The sequence below is a fragment of the Hordeum vulgare genome, chromosome 1H (assembly GCF_904849725.1).
Source record: "Hordeum vulgare subsp. vulgare chromosome 1H, MorexV3_pseudomolecules_assembly, whole genome shotgun sequence".
Taxonomy (NCBI): domain Eukaryota; kingdom Viridiplantae; phylum Streptophyta; class Magnoliopsida; order Poales; family Poaceae; genus Hordeum; species Hordeum vulgare.
The window spans coordinates 11,076,869-11,091,119 of NC_058518.1; the positions used below are offsets into that span (position 1 = coordinate 11,076,869).

Genomic DNA, 14,251 nt, shown 5'->3' on the forward strand with positions numbered 1-14,251 from the left:
TTCAGAATTTTGAGAATTTATTTACTGTTTATTTTGATTTTACTGTTCATTAGATAGCATATGCTCGCAGAGCTAAAAATCCGCATCCGCCATCATGAAGCTTTCTTGGTAGCTCAAATCAAAATCCAACTATGCTAATATTTCAAGCCCAACTATGCTAATATTGAAGTGTCATTCATGGTTCGAAGTCCAATAATGCACCTCGTCCTCTGGCACCTGCTTGCTCATTCATGAAGTTCACTTGGTTTTTAGCTCGTTTGCTATTTCTTACTGTACTGTCATGGCCATAGGTTTTATATATATTTCAAAATAAGTTGTGCACCTCAACAAGTAAAATATCACAAATGAAAAAAGTGTAATTTTAAAAAAATGAAGAACTTGCAAAAATAAGCGTGGATTTGAAAAATATTTACAGAATTGAGAAAACTTCATGAATTTTTAAAAAAGAGGGTTGAAAATTCTTCATGCCTGAAACAAATTAGTGGGTTCCCCAGATTTGAAAATAATTTCTGAATTGAATAATAGTATGTAAAAGTTCGTGGGTTTCAGAATATTTCACAAAATTTAAAAATAGTTGACGGATTAAAAAAAGGTTCATTGACTTTTACGAATATGAAGAGTTCATGGATTTAAAAAAATCAAGAATTTCAGGAAAAAGAGTTCATGAATTTGGAAAAAAAGATCACGAATTAGGACAGGATTTCAAATTTGAAATAGCTCACAAAATTGTAGCAAATAACAGAGGATAAAATAAAACAAAAAAAATAAGAAATCTAACAAACCTTCTTGAATTGCACGATTAATAGGTTTCCAAAACTTCCTATAGAAAACCAGGAAAACCCCTCAATAGAAAAATGGGTGAAACGTTCTAAAAGGTTCCCGAAACCAGTGAGAAAGAAAAAAAATGTGAACACACTGGGGGGTGTGCACCTTCTTACGAGAGGCATTGAACCACGCTTAAGGCACCATATAGTGAGGCATGCAGTCTCCGGTGAGGGCAGCATACTGGCTCGAATTGAATGTGTAAGTTTCTATTCAGATTCACAGAGATATGACTCTGTACGACGAGGAGTGACGATTCGGTAGGTTTCATTAGCATATACTTCCTCTATACCTGAACAGGGCGGGCCGGCAAAATCCGGGGCCCTGTGCGGAACGAAAAAATGAGGCTCTATCTCATAAAAATATGAACTAACGAGCAATTATAATGTTTGTATATATGTCTCGCAGAAAAAATTATAATGTATATAATATAATATCTTACATAAAAATTGGACATATAAAAAAGTCATACCTATGCAACTCCCGATTGCTATTTATTTGAACATCCTCATTCTTGCGGTATTCTTTGAAATAAAATCTTCAATGATATCCTCGTAATCAATCTTCTCCAAGACTTCACTCTCAAGTGCTATTGTGGCCAAATCATTGAGTCTTTGTTGTGTCATAGTAGTACGCATATAGGACTTCAATAGTTTCAATTTACAAAAACTTTTTTCTGCCGATGCAACTGTCACAGGAATGGTCAACAAAACTCTATATGCAATACTTGCATTGGGAAAACAATCATGCCTCTTTAAAAAATTCAGAATTTCAACAGGTCCGATATTTTCTTTTGGCATGAAATTTTGTAGAAACTTTAACTCAACAAATAGTTCATTGGCATCAATATCAGATTGTTTATCCTTCATAAGGGAAGCCTCAAGATTAACACAAGAAGATGTCAAACTATCCTTATCCAATGAACGCAATGTTTCAGAGGTAAATAAGAAACCAAATATTTTCTGGTAACCTTCATATTGCTCAAATCTCCTTGTGAGTGAGGAAATTGCTTGATCAACAACACGTATGAAATAGTTGACTCTAAATGATTCCTGTGCAGACTGTGGGGCAATATTTGTGTCATCTGGGTTCTCATCAAACTGTTTCTTTCTTTTAATTTCTCTTCTTTTACGAAATGTTGCATCAATATTCATCTCAAGTGCAATTTCTTTGGCTATCTGCAATGCTTCTAAAAAACCAGTTTCTCTGTACCCCTCAAAGAAAGAAATAAGCCCTTTCACTTTCTCAATTGCAACATCAATAAGCATATCCTTTGTTTGCAAGTTCTTGCTTACTAAATTAATAGCAGACAATACCTCATACCAAATGACTATTGCCACGATAAATTCATACTCTCCAAGTTCATTGTTTGCCAAACCTAGAGCCTCACTGCTTGCCTTTGGATCACTATCAATTTCAGATACCTGAAATTAAAATAAAGTTCATAAATGTTATGGTTGGACTAGTCAAAGTATGAATGAATTACATCATTAACAATATGAACATATTGGTTACCTGAAGTAGAGCCTCACGAATATCTGAACATTGAAATCTAATTGGTTTAACACTTTCAACACGACTCTCCCAACGCGTAGCTGACACAGACTTGAGAGTCAATCCTGATATGTTTTCTTTCAAAATATGCCATTTCTTAGTAGAATTTGCAAAAATTGTATAGATGCGTTGGATGATCCCAAAAAAGTCTTTTGCTCTACCACAAGTCTTGGCCATATCACAAAGTGTTAAATTAAGGCTATGACAACCACAAGCACAATAAAAAGCTCTAGGATTTACATTCAAAAGTTTTCTTTGTACCCCTTGATGTGTTCCTTTCATATTTGATCCATTATCATAACCTTGTCCTCGCACATCATTTATATCAAGATCAAGAAGTTTTAGCTCATTCTGTAGCACCTCAAAAAGTCCTTGGCCAGTTGTATCATTTACATCAAGAAATCCTAGAAAAGACTCTTCTATGCAAACTTGACTTGAAGATGAATCCACATATCTTATAATTAAACACATTTGCTCTTGGTGACTTGCATCAGGGGTACAATCAAGTATGACAGAAAAATACTTTGCGCTCTTTATTTTCTTGATAATTTCAGACCTAATACAAGAAGCAAGCAAGTGTAGCAATTCATTCTGCATCTTATGATCAAGATAATGAGCATGAGTTTCTTCATTTGTAATACGACGAACATGCTCCTGAATAATGGGGTCAAATTCAGCCAACATCTCTACCAAACCCAAGAAATTACCATTGCTATCTTCATACAACTTGCCGTTAGTACCACGGAATGCTAGATTATGCTTGGTAAGAAATTTCACAATGCAAACAATTCTGAATAATACCTTTCTCCAATGGTCCTTCTCTTTCTCAAGTTGTAGTTGAGCTGTTTTATCAATAGTTTGATGTTTTTCCAATCTACTACGCAACTCATACCAATTAGTCATACTCAAAACATGATCCTCACTTGTCTCATGGTCTTTTAGTCTATTGGTCATATGTGACCAATCATTACAGCCCTCATTTGCCAATTGACCTTTCTGATGACTTTTTCTAAATAACTTACAAGCAAAGCAAAAAACTCTATCAAGTTGTTTAGAATAGACAAGCCAGTCTCTACCACAACACTCTTTATTTGATAGAAATCTAGTATAGAATAATGCGATAAACCTTTTACGATATCTATCTTTAGGACCTTTCTTAATTGAATTGTCTCTTTTTGGACTAAGATATCAATCTGTTTAGAATCAAGAGAATTCCAGTTTCTTGGATCAAATATATCTGACTTAAAAGAATCATCAACATCCTCACGAGGTGAACTATTCAAGTTAACACCAATATGATCTTCCTCTACCTTCATATTATCTGTCTCTGTCTGACCATCTCTATCATCATTGTAAGGAACAATTGCAAGTGCAAGGGTAGAAGGATCAACAGACTGATTACCGGATAACACTTGCGGTGGTTTTTTTCTAACAAATTTGTCCATGCCGCCTTTATAAGATTTATTAATTAAATTTTGTTCTTCTGCTTTTTTCTTGCGCTTATAGGCACCAGACTGATGTTTCCCCATGATGACTCAAATCTATATTATTGAAATACAATATTAAAAAGATGAATAAAATGAAATTGAAGTTATACAGTAGCATGATGGCACTTAGACGAACTGTCTAACTCACCTAGTTTTGGGTCCTGCACGGATGAACTGGGATCGATCCGACGAGACGACGAGTCTCGGCGGCGGCCTGAATTGGATCGCGGGATCGATCTGATGAACAGATGAATTGATCAGTGATGATGCGAACGACGAAGGCGACGAGCACCTGAGTACCTGACGACGAGATATTATTTATTGATTTTCTTACCGAAGCCTGATGCTGATGAAAAAACGTTTTGGCGACGGCGACTCGGCGAACTGCGAGCCGCGAGCACCAGTTCCTCAGAATCCTCACGTTTCGAGATCACGTGTTTTGGCGAGCGAGAGCGATCTCCTGTTTTGGCGAGCGACAGGGGCGAGGCGGCGAGCGATTGCTGGATCACGGCGTCGTGCCTGCCTGCCTGGATCGATCGTACTATCCTAGTATGATAGTATCCTAGCGCTATACGGCTGTAGGCTAAGCCTGTAGCTAACACAGGCCCAGGTCGCTCGAGGCTCTGTGCGGGGCTGCGGGCGCCCACTGGCCCACTGGCCCAGGCGGCAGGCGCCCAGGTCCAGCGAGCGAGCGACGCCCAGATCGATCGCACGCCCACGACGCCAACATCCAGCCAATTTTCCTTTATATACAACTATATCTATATATATATATATATATATATTTTGGAGGCCCCAAAATCATGGGCCCTGTGCGGGCTGCACATGTGGCACCACTGTGGGCCCGGGCCTGTACCTGAATAACTGTTGTTAGGGAAAACTAGTCTACTCCCTCTGTATCTAAACAATTATTGTTGGGAAGAACTAGCTAGACTAGTTCTCTCCAACAACATTTATTCAAATACAGAGAGAGTAAATAACAACTGAACCGCTTGGCTTCTTTGTTAAGGTGAGAAACAACTGACCACCCAAAACTGAATTTCTCTCCGTGAGAACTGTGGTCATTTCCATAAACTTACGTAAACTGGAGCAAGTGTCCACCGCCGAGGCCGAGTTCTAGCACATACTTACGTAGTATATATAGTTTGCCGTCCTACGTACATAAGTATTGCTATTGCACGCAATGTTCCTGGACAGGTACGTCGCTGTGATGGAGATGTAGGGAGATAAAAGGAGAGCCTACAGGTTGCCATGAATGACAATGTGCCAGCTGAACCCTCTACAGGTGGGTGATGTTTGAGTTAATTTTGTTGTGTAGGCATTCATCATGTTTATTTCGTAGAATTTGTTAAACACTCTACAGGTGGGTGATGTTAGAGTTAACTTTGTTGTGTAGGCATTCATCATGTTTATTTCGTAGAATTTGTTAAGTCATGCACGTAGCTATGTCCACTACTAGCTGAAACCATGCACTCTCGTAGAGATGAAACCGCGTTTTTGCATGTAAGTTGAGTGAATTACAGAAAACATACATTGAACGCAAGATTTGCACGAACCAAAAGTCTACAGTTCTGTGTGGATAAAAAACACTAATTTCTAGGCTAATCTTTTTCTAAAAAACACTAGTCCCTCGTTTGCTCGATTTAAGTCAGATTTGACAGGTGGGACCCATTTTTGCTGATGTGGCATAATGGTTTGTGATAAACAACGTTAGATGGGTCTTCTTGCAAAAAAAGTCCTCCATCCCTTAACAAAAGGGAATCGTTTCTGGCCGGTGCGCCGGTCGAACCATTCGGCCGTCCGCACGCGACCGCCCGCACCTGCTGACTGTGTATGCAACATTTTTCCGTTTAAATTGTTGCAAACAACGTCATATTTGCTGTAAGCATTATTTTTTTCTACATTTGTCCAGTAAAAAAGCTGCATATACGTTTGGTTGCAACTCCAGTTCTTCGAATTTTTCGTTACAATCAATATTTTTTACTTTTGCTACAACCGTGTTAATTTTTGCTACAACCAACATCATTTTTTGCTGCAACCGTTCACTAACAAAGTTGCATACACGTCACGTAAATATTTGTTACAACCGGCGTTTCACTTTTGCTACCACGTACCATCAGCTTCGTTTTTCTGCTACGATCATGTAGATATTTTTTTGCTACAAATTTTGTTTTTTGTTGCAACCGTTGAAAAAATTGCTGCATCGCATCGAAAATTTGTTGCATCGTGGAAAAAATGTTGCATGGAGATCCAACGGTGCGGTCGCGTGGGGGTTGGTGGATCGTGCAGCCTGCGCGCGGCCGGCCCAAAGTTTCGGCCGGCGCGCCGGCGCAGATCACTCCCCTTAACAAAATCCCCACGGTCGGCCCGACCCCTCCTCGTGCGCCGGCCAAAGGCAAGTCATGCGACTCCACCCTCCGTTGCCGCTCCTCACTCCCAGTAATCAGCAGGCGGTGATGGTGCCGACGGCGGCGCTGGACACCAAGAAGAAACTCCTGGCTATGTGAGGGCGCACAGGACGCCCATGAAGCAAGTCATAGACGACGCGGATGCCGTCGAGGCCGTGGCGGCCGGTGTAACTGCTGCTTGCTTCGACAGTGGGGCATAAGGAAGGTACCGCGTTGTCAGGGACGCACGCCACCGCAGCGCCCTCCCCATGCTGGCGGCAACGAGGTGACACGGTTGACAGACGTCCTTCCTCCCTCCTAGGCCGCTGCTCACCACGACGAGAAAACGCAAGAGGTGGTGCGAGATGCACGGGTGCTTCGCCACGATTCCCAAGGCCGGCAGCAGAGGCGATGCTAGACTCCCTCCTCCAGCCCCGACGAGCGCGGTGGCGCGACTCCCCTAAGACCGGCATCAGAGGGGGCGTGGGAGTGCGACAGCAACGTCGCGGGCAGCACGGCGGCATGAGATCCTCCTCCAGCCTCGACGAGCGTGACGGTGAGGATCCCAAAGGCTAGCAACGGAGGTGTCGCGGGACTCCGAAAGCAACGACGTGCGCATCTTGGCTGTCTCGAAGCACCATGCCACTATGTCGGAACTGATGGCCTGCAGGAAGCGACCTTCTAGATCCCGACGGTGCACTCGCTCACCGACGACGAGACCCTTGTCGGGGTGCTACTGCTCTGCTCCCAAATCCAAATCCCGGACCACACGTCGGACTTGATTGTTTTCTTCTATTGAAGAAGGCTGCCATTGTAAAATTACAGGGGCTATTTCGTTAATCTATGCACATCCCCCTTCTAACGTTGTCTATCTGTTATGCCACGTCAGCAAATGCTGGACCACCCTGTGATAATCATGCTTAAAACGGTCTAAGCCATTGACTAGTGTTTTTTTGCAAAAAACAAATTAGCCCGAAAATGAGTGTTTTTGACACAAATTGTAGACTCGCAGTTCCTGTAAACCTAGACTTCAATGTGGATGTTTTCTATAATTCACTCCATGCAAGTTAGTAGTGAGGGATGAATAACATATAGTGGCGCCGTGTTACATGTGTCATGTGCCGTTGGGTTGATCTGATGCGCATGGATATGATAACGGCACAAACCTGTGCTACGTGAAGTCCCAGCGTCCAAGTGGACACAGTTAGTTGCGGCATGCACCAAGTGATTCGATCTCCATGGACAGTTTAGTTGCGGCCGCCTTGGACCCGTTTGTACAGTGTAGGGATTTCTACAAACAGGGTTTGGGCCGTGCCCGCTCCTAGATCCGCCACTGTTCAGGGACGTGGAAGTGACTCAAGCTGTGCGTTCTAGTGCGGGTACTGGGGCAGTATTAGTGGATCAAGCTTGTTAGGCTTGGAATTTCTCAAAAAAAGTTGTTAGGCTTGGCCATGTGTATGTGCATGAGCTGTGTTATAAAGCTTTTTAATCATGAACAAGAAGAAAAACACAAGTGCGTGTGCACCAGACTCTGCGTGTTTTTCTCCCGTGTGTGTGCAGTCTGCGTCAGTCTTCTTCCACCTTGGGCAAGGCCTAGGCAAGGCCAACAGGCGACGGTGGCTTGAGATGACTGGTGAGCCGTGGGAGGTGGCCCAGGGCAGTTTAAGGCCGTCATGGGGTTCCTTCACTTGCACAGCCACGCCGATGTGCAGGGTCCATGGGGATCAGTTCTACCAAAGCTCCTGGAGCCAACCCACTTGCAACCTGGTTTCCACTAGAAGTGTGGTCTTTCCACATGAAGCAAGGAATCTGGTCAGTATTACTGGGACTGGTAATCCTAATGCCTCTCAATCCCACAGATTGGTATCCTTTGGACTTCTGCACTAGTGCAAAATAGCTACTCTTTACATTATTTCAACCTAGCTAGAAGGGCAATGTAAGTACTAGATATATTGTATGTCATTTTTATAGCTCTTATTCTTGAAATGGTTTATATAGACGTGGATATCAAGAAAAGGAGAGAAACCTACAAAGTGTTTCAGTTGAGAGGTGAACTACACAATTAATGGCTCACATATTTGATTGTGTCACCTACTCTGGTAAGTGTACAATTAATTGATGTCTGTATTTATCCACGACAGTGTTTTTTCAAGATTAAAGTAATGTTGCATATTTATCACATAGATTTCAGTTGTCCTTGATCATTTATTGTCTAAATGTAAGTCTAGAACAAGATGCTATGAATGAGAAAAACTGCGGCTCGGCGGGCGAATTGTCTACCCAGCCACCACCAGAGCAAAGATTTGACTTACACAACCACCCCTCTCCTCTTGCCTTCTTGTGTCGCTTCTACCACTGGTTTCCGACCTTAGTTTTTTGTAGGACGGGCTACGTGGTACCCCATATCATGGCCATTCAATCTGAGGGCGGTTCATGCGGATGTATGCAAAGATTCCAAAATTAGCAGCTGCATAAGGCCAACACTGCTTAATACACTGCGGTAGTCCTTGAAATTTCGAAACGTGATGACCCCATAAGCTACTTTTTATGCCCCGATGGATGTTTTTATCCACCAGCGATGGGTGGAGGACGCCACAACCACTGTAGCATCCACCATTTTCTCCACGCAGAATTCTACTAAGGGCTCTGTGAAGGATCAACGCCAATCTGATGGAGTTATTTAACAAAATCCACATGGATAACCTTGATTGCTTCCATAAAAATATTGATGAAATAACTATTCTTCCCAAGAAAAGGAGGCATGTCAGATTCGGCAGCAGTGACCCATTATCACCTAAACATCAATGTATTACAATGTATGTATGCAAGAAAATATTTCCCATGTTTATACCCAAGCCGAGCGCACCAATCTTAATTATGAGGCAGACAATGGATGCTTCGCCTTAGAGCATCTACAACCGACCCTTTTATCCGTTTCATACGTTTGGGTAGGCCGTCCGGTTAGTGCCCGGTCACGAAAAATTGACCCAGACGGACTCCCTAAACGGGCCTCAAACACTCGGGCTAACCGGTACCTCTCATATCCGGCCTACATATGGGGCAGATATGGGGAACCCGTCACGCCCGCTTGACTGCCTGGCCCACCACTGACCCCACCGTCACGTCAGCCCGGCCCACCATGGACCCCACTAAATACCCGAATCAGGAAAACACTAGACATCTGGTACTTCACTCTCCGTCCACTCCACTTCCCCTCCACATGCACTGATTTGATGGACGGCGATGGAAGCAGCTCCGACGGATCGAACTTCGATGTGGAGGGGGTGGCCCTCCACATCACATTGTGTCGGTCGCTGCAAGACCAAGGCGGCCCCGGCGGCAATGGATCTGCATCCTCCTGGCCCGTCGCACGCGAACGGATCGCCAACGGTGGTGGATCTGCATCCTCCTAGCCCGTCGCATGCCAACGGATCGCCAACGGTGGTGGATCTGCATCCTCTGGGCCCGTCACACGTCAACGGAGCGCCAACGACGTCGCGGTCCCTTCCCGCAAGGCGTGCAGCTCCGGTCGCTCCCTTTCCGGGGGGTCCGCTCCTGGTGAGGTACGCGGCCCACCTCCACCACCTTCTGCTTCAAAAGCGGTGCCCGTCCACCGTTGGGTCCTCGTTCCTGCGTCGGCCATGGGGTGCACGAGGACGCCGGAGTCCAAGGCGCGTGCAACCCATCGCGAGCGGCAGTGGGCTAGGAAGAGGGGGAGGCGTTGGCCGAGCGGCGTTCGACTTCGAGCGCGCCGGTCGACCCTGGGGGCACGCTCATCACGGGCATCCTTCTTCGCTCGCTGGCGATGGCGGAGACGGATGCGTGCCGCCTCCGCTGCAAGAATGAGCAGGACCGCCTGCTCCATAGGCTGCCTGGCATCCAGTTATCGGAGCGCGAGATAACGAAAGCAACTCGCCCCACGAAGGAGAAGGACCGCCTGCTCCATAGGCTGCCTGGCATGCGGTGCAGCTCCGACGAGGACGACAACAACGTTTCCACCACGCCTGTCTCTGATGACGACGACGACGATGCTCCACCGCACGTCTACGTCAACATGGAGGAGGGGCACAGCGGCGTGGATGAGCGTAAGGGTAAGCGGGCGGCGAGGAAATGGTGATTTCCTCCGCCCTGCCCCGTTTTGTTCATATTTTAATTATGCTTAATTAGTTTCTAGTATGAGTTTGCCGATGAACTCGGATGGACTATGATCCTTTTGTTCGGCGAGCAATCGGATCCGATGAAAGATGTTGATCTCTTATTTTTTACGTAGCCTTGCATGCGTTTGTATGGATATGAGGGTTCGTATATGAAAGATGCGGATGTGGAAGGCAGAAAATAAGGTGTGCCCGGTTAGTGCCTGCGACGCGTCTGGATGCGTCCATGGGCGTTTGGGGGTGCGTATTTGCAAGGTCCGACTGTAAATGCTCTTAGGTATCACAACAGCTAGAAAAACTATTTTTCTTTTTTCTTTTTTTCTTTTCGGTCGATTGATTATAGTTCATTACACCAGGTCCACGGGTAGATCCATTCCATCAGCCTGTGCGACATATTCAGTAGATGAGATGGTAGTACTTCAGGAGTTTGGGTAAATAAGGTACGCTTGGCCAAGAATGAAAACACCCTCAACTGGATGCCAACCGTTTCGACAGAGAAGAGCAGACAAGAAAAGAGGGAGCATCATGGACAAAGAGTGGGCCTTCCGGTTCGTGGCACCTAGGTGCCACTACCTTCTGGACTATGCTCTCTTCCCATTTGGGCCGGCCAGTCGTAAATCTGAATCTTATCACGTGGTGCGAGTTGCGACGACCATGCTAACGTCTACGTGGAGATCAAGCTTGGAAATGGTTCCTCTAGGGTTATTCTTGTCCTATGTGTCCATGAGAATCCAATGACGGAGGTAGCAATCTGGCAATCTAGCGGAGGCAGCAATCTGGCGGAGTGCTATAGGCAAGCAACTCCTTTCCCCCTAGTATGACTACCTATTAGTGAAGGATTCTTCTAAGTCGGTTATCATGAATACCATTTGACTAGACTCACCTCCAAAAGCTTAACGTATTAGTCAATGGTCTTGGTAATGTTTCTGTTCATGAGGATCGAGTACATGATTTTAGGCAACTAGTATGGTTGAGTGTGGATAACTGCATACACGGTTTCAGACAATTGTATGATTGATTGTGGACAACTGGATACATGATTTTAGACAACCTTATGGTTGATTGTACGCGACTATGACACCTAAACCAATCAAAGTCGCTTTAGAATTCAGATCTGTGTTCACCATAAGATACTAAGTACTTCGGGAGCTTGGCCAAGAATGAGAACACCGTCAGCTGGATGTCGACCGTTTCGACAGAAAATAGTAGACAAGAAAAGAGGGAGCATCATGGACAAAGAGTGGGCCTTCCGGTTCATACCTTCTGGAGTTTGCTCTCTTCCCATTTGGCCCGGCCAGTCGTAAAGTTGAATCTTATCACGTGGTGCTAGTTGCCACGACCATGCTAACGTTACATGGAGACCGCGCCTCCAAATGGTTCCTTTAGGCTTATTCTTTTCCCATGCGAATTGTGGTGATTTCCACATGTATGAAGCAACTTGGATTCCCCGTCATACTAGAAACAACCATCCTAAGGCCTCGTTTGACTGGAAGGGATTGGAGGGGTTTTCGGAGGAGGGGATTTTGGAGGATTTGGTGAATCCCTCCATCTCATCCAATCCTCTCAAATCCCCCCAAATCCCCAAACCCCTCACATACCCGTACTATTTTGTACATAGGGATTGGTACACAGGGTTTGCAAATTTACTATTCTAAAGTTAAAAATGTATTTTTTACAACTTTAAAAGCTCACACAAGAAACGACTTGCTACAAAGGTACAACTAAATTAGGCATAACAACAAGTAGGCTCATATAATTGAAGGTTCAATTGAAAATGGTACATCCATTCATGTCACGGTCCAAATGAAAAACATGACACATGCCACGGTCCAAATCAAAAATACAAGATATTTAACCAATAGAAGTCAACAATTTATCACAACATAAACACATGTTTGATCCTCGAATGGTACGAGACATGTTTGCGGGCGGCACTGCATGGAGGAGACTTGTGGCGGCAACACATGGTCACCCACGTCGGTGATATCAGGTCCCATTAAAAAATAGATGAATCGGTACAAGGGTTAGATCTGGAGAAAAACCTGGACATATCAACCAATAAAATTGAAAAAAGAACCAGCAAATAAATTAGTATCTATCTTTTCTAGAATGTGAACAATCTAATACATACTGTCTTGACTGAATATAATTAGCACTAGTACATGATACTGAAGAAAACAAGGTAATGTTGCTACTGTTAGCAGCTGTGTCATGAATTTGCTTTATTTAAATCAAAGAGAGGTGATAGATATCGTGAATAATGCATCCAACTGAAACAAAAAGAATTACTTGCAGCAGCAACCAGCGGGAGAAATCCCAAGTTAGGCTAGATTTGATAAACCTTCAGCGACAAGATAGCGAAATATACAACACGTGGAAGGACAACAAAAGGGTTCGCCACAGAACAGTCAGAAGACGTAGTGACTTAGTGGGATATTCCCAAAACATTGCGTTTGTATGAATTTGACGATGAACTGCAATGAACTATAATCCTTTTGTTCGACGAAGCAATCGGATTCGATGAAAGATGTTGATCTCTTGTTTTACGTAGCGTTGCATGTGTTTGTATGGATATGAGGGTTCGTATCTGAAGGATGCGGATGTTGAAGACAAAAAATAAGGTGCACCCGGTCAATGCCCGCGGACATATGCGTCCATGGGCGTTTGAGAGGTCGTATTTACAAGGTTCGACTGTAAATGCTCTTGCGTATCACAAGAGCTAGAAAAACTATTTTTATTTTTACTTGCTTTTCTTTTCCGTCGATAGATTATCCTTCATTACACCAGGTCCACAGGTAGATCCATTCCATCGGTGTGGGACAAATTCAGTAGATGAGATGATAGTACTTCAGGAGTTTGGCCAAGAATGAGAACACCGTCAGCTGGATGTCGACCGTTCGACAGAGAAGAGTAGACAAGAAAAAAGGGAGCATCATGGACAAAAGAGTGGCCCTTCCGGTTCATGGCGCCTAGGTGCCACTACCTTCTGGACTTTGCTCTCTTCCTATTTGGGCCGGCCAGTCGTAAATCTGAATCCTATCACGTGGTGCCAGTTGCCACGACCATGCTAACGTCTACCTGCAAACCAAGCCTTCAAATGGTTCCTTTAGGCTTTTTTTTTTCTCATACGGATCGTGCTGATTTCCACATGTATGAAGCAACTTGGATTCCGCGTCGTACTAGAAACAACCATCCTAATGCCTCCCGAGCCTACGAATTAGTGTCCTATGGCATCCTCCATTCCTCAAAATTAGCTCTCTTTCCACGTTCTCAACCTAACTAGAACGACAGAAATAATACTTGCATATCTTGTGCATTCTCACGGCTCTTGCAATGGTTTTTATATGAACGCCGAAACCAGGAACAGGAGAGAAAGCTATGCACCGTTTCTGTTGGGGAGTAAAGGATATATTTACTAGCACATGTATGAGGTTGGCTCACGTACCCAATCCCCTTGGCAGATGTAATTAAGTTAAGTTGTCTGTCTAGTGTGTGCCACCCATGTAATGTTTGTTCAAAATAATCCTGACATACGTGCAGTCGAGTCGTTGCGCGAGTAAGAACGTGGACGTGTCAGGCAGTGGAGAAGCCAGATCATGCGGACGAGCGAGCGTGTTCATGATTGACCGGATCGCCAGGGAACCATGAGAGCTAGGTTCAGTTAGCTACAAAAAAGATACATGCATTCGTGCACCGCGGCGTTTGTTACCAGGAAAATTGTGGTGTCTCCTTCATCGACGTTTGTCCGACGTTTGTGTCACCGGGAGGCTGATCCAAATAGGTTGTCGAGGAGGGTTTTGCCTAAACAATGTTGCCATGTATCACCTATCGTGCCAATGTAAGTCCA

At 44.3% G+C, this 14,251-nt stretch overlaps 1 pseudogene; it reads right to left on the minus strand.

Moving 5' to 3' along the window:
- Positions 1–1,316: 1,316 nt before the first annotated feature.
- LOC123395247 lies at positions 1,317–3,905 on the minus strand (annotated as a pseudogene).
- Positions 3,906–14,251: the final 10,346 nt, after the last annotated feature.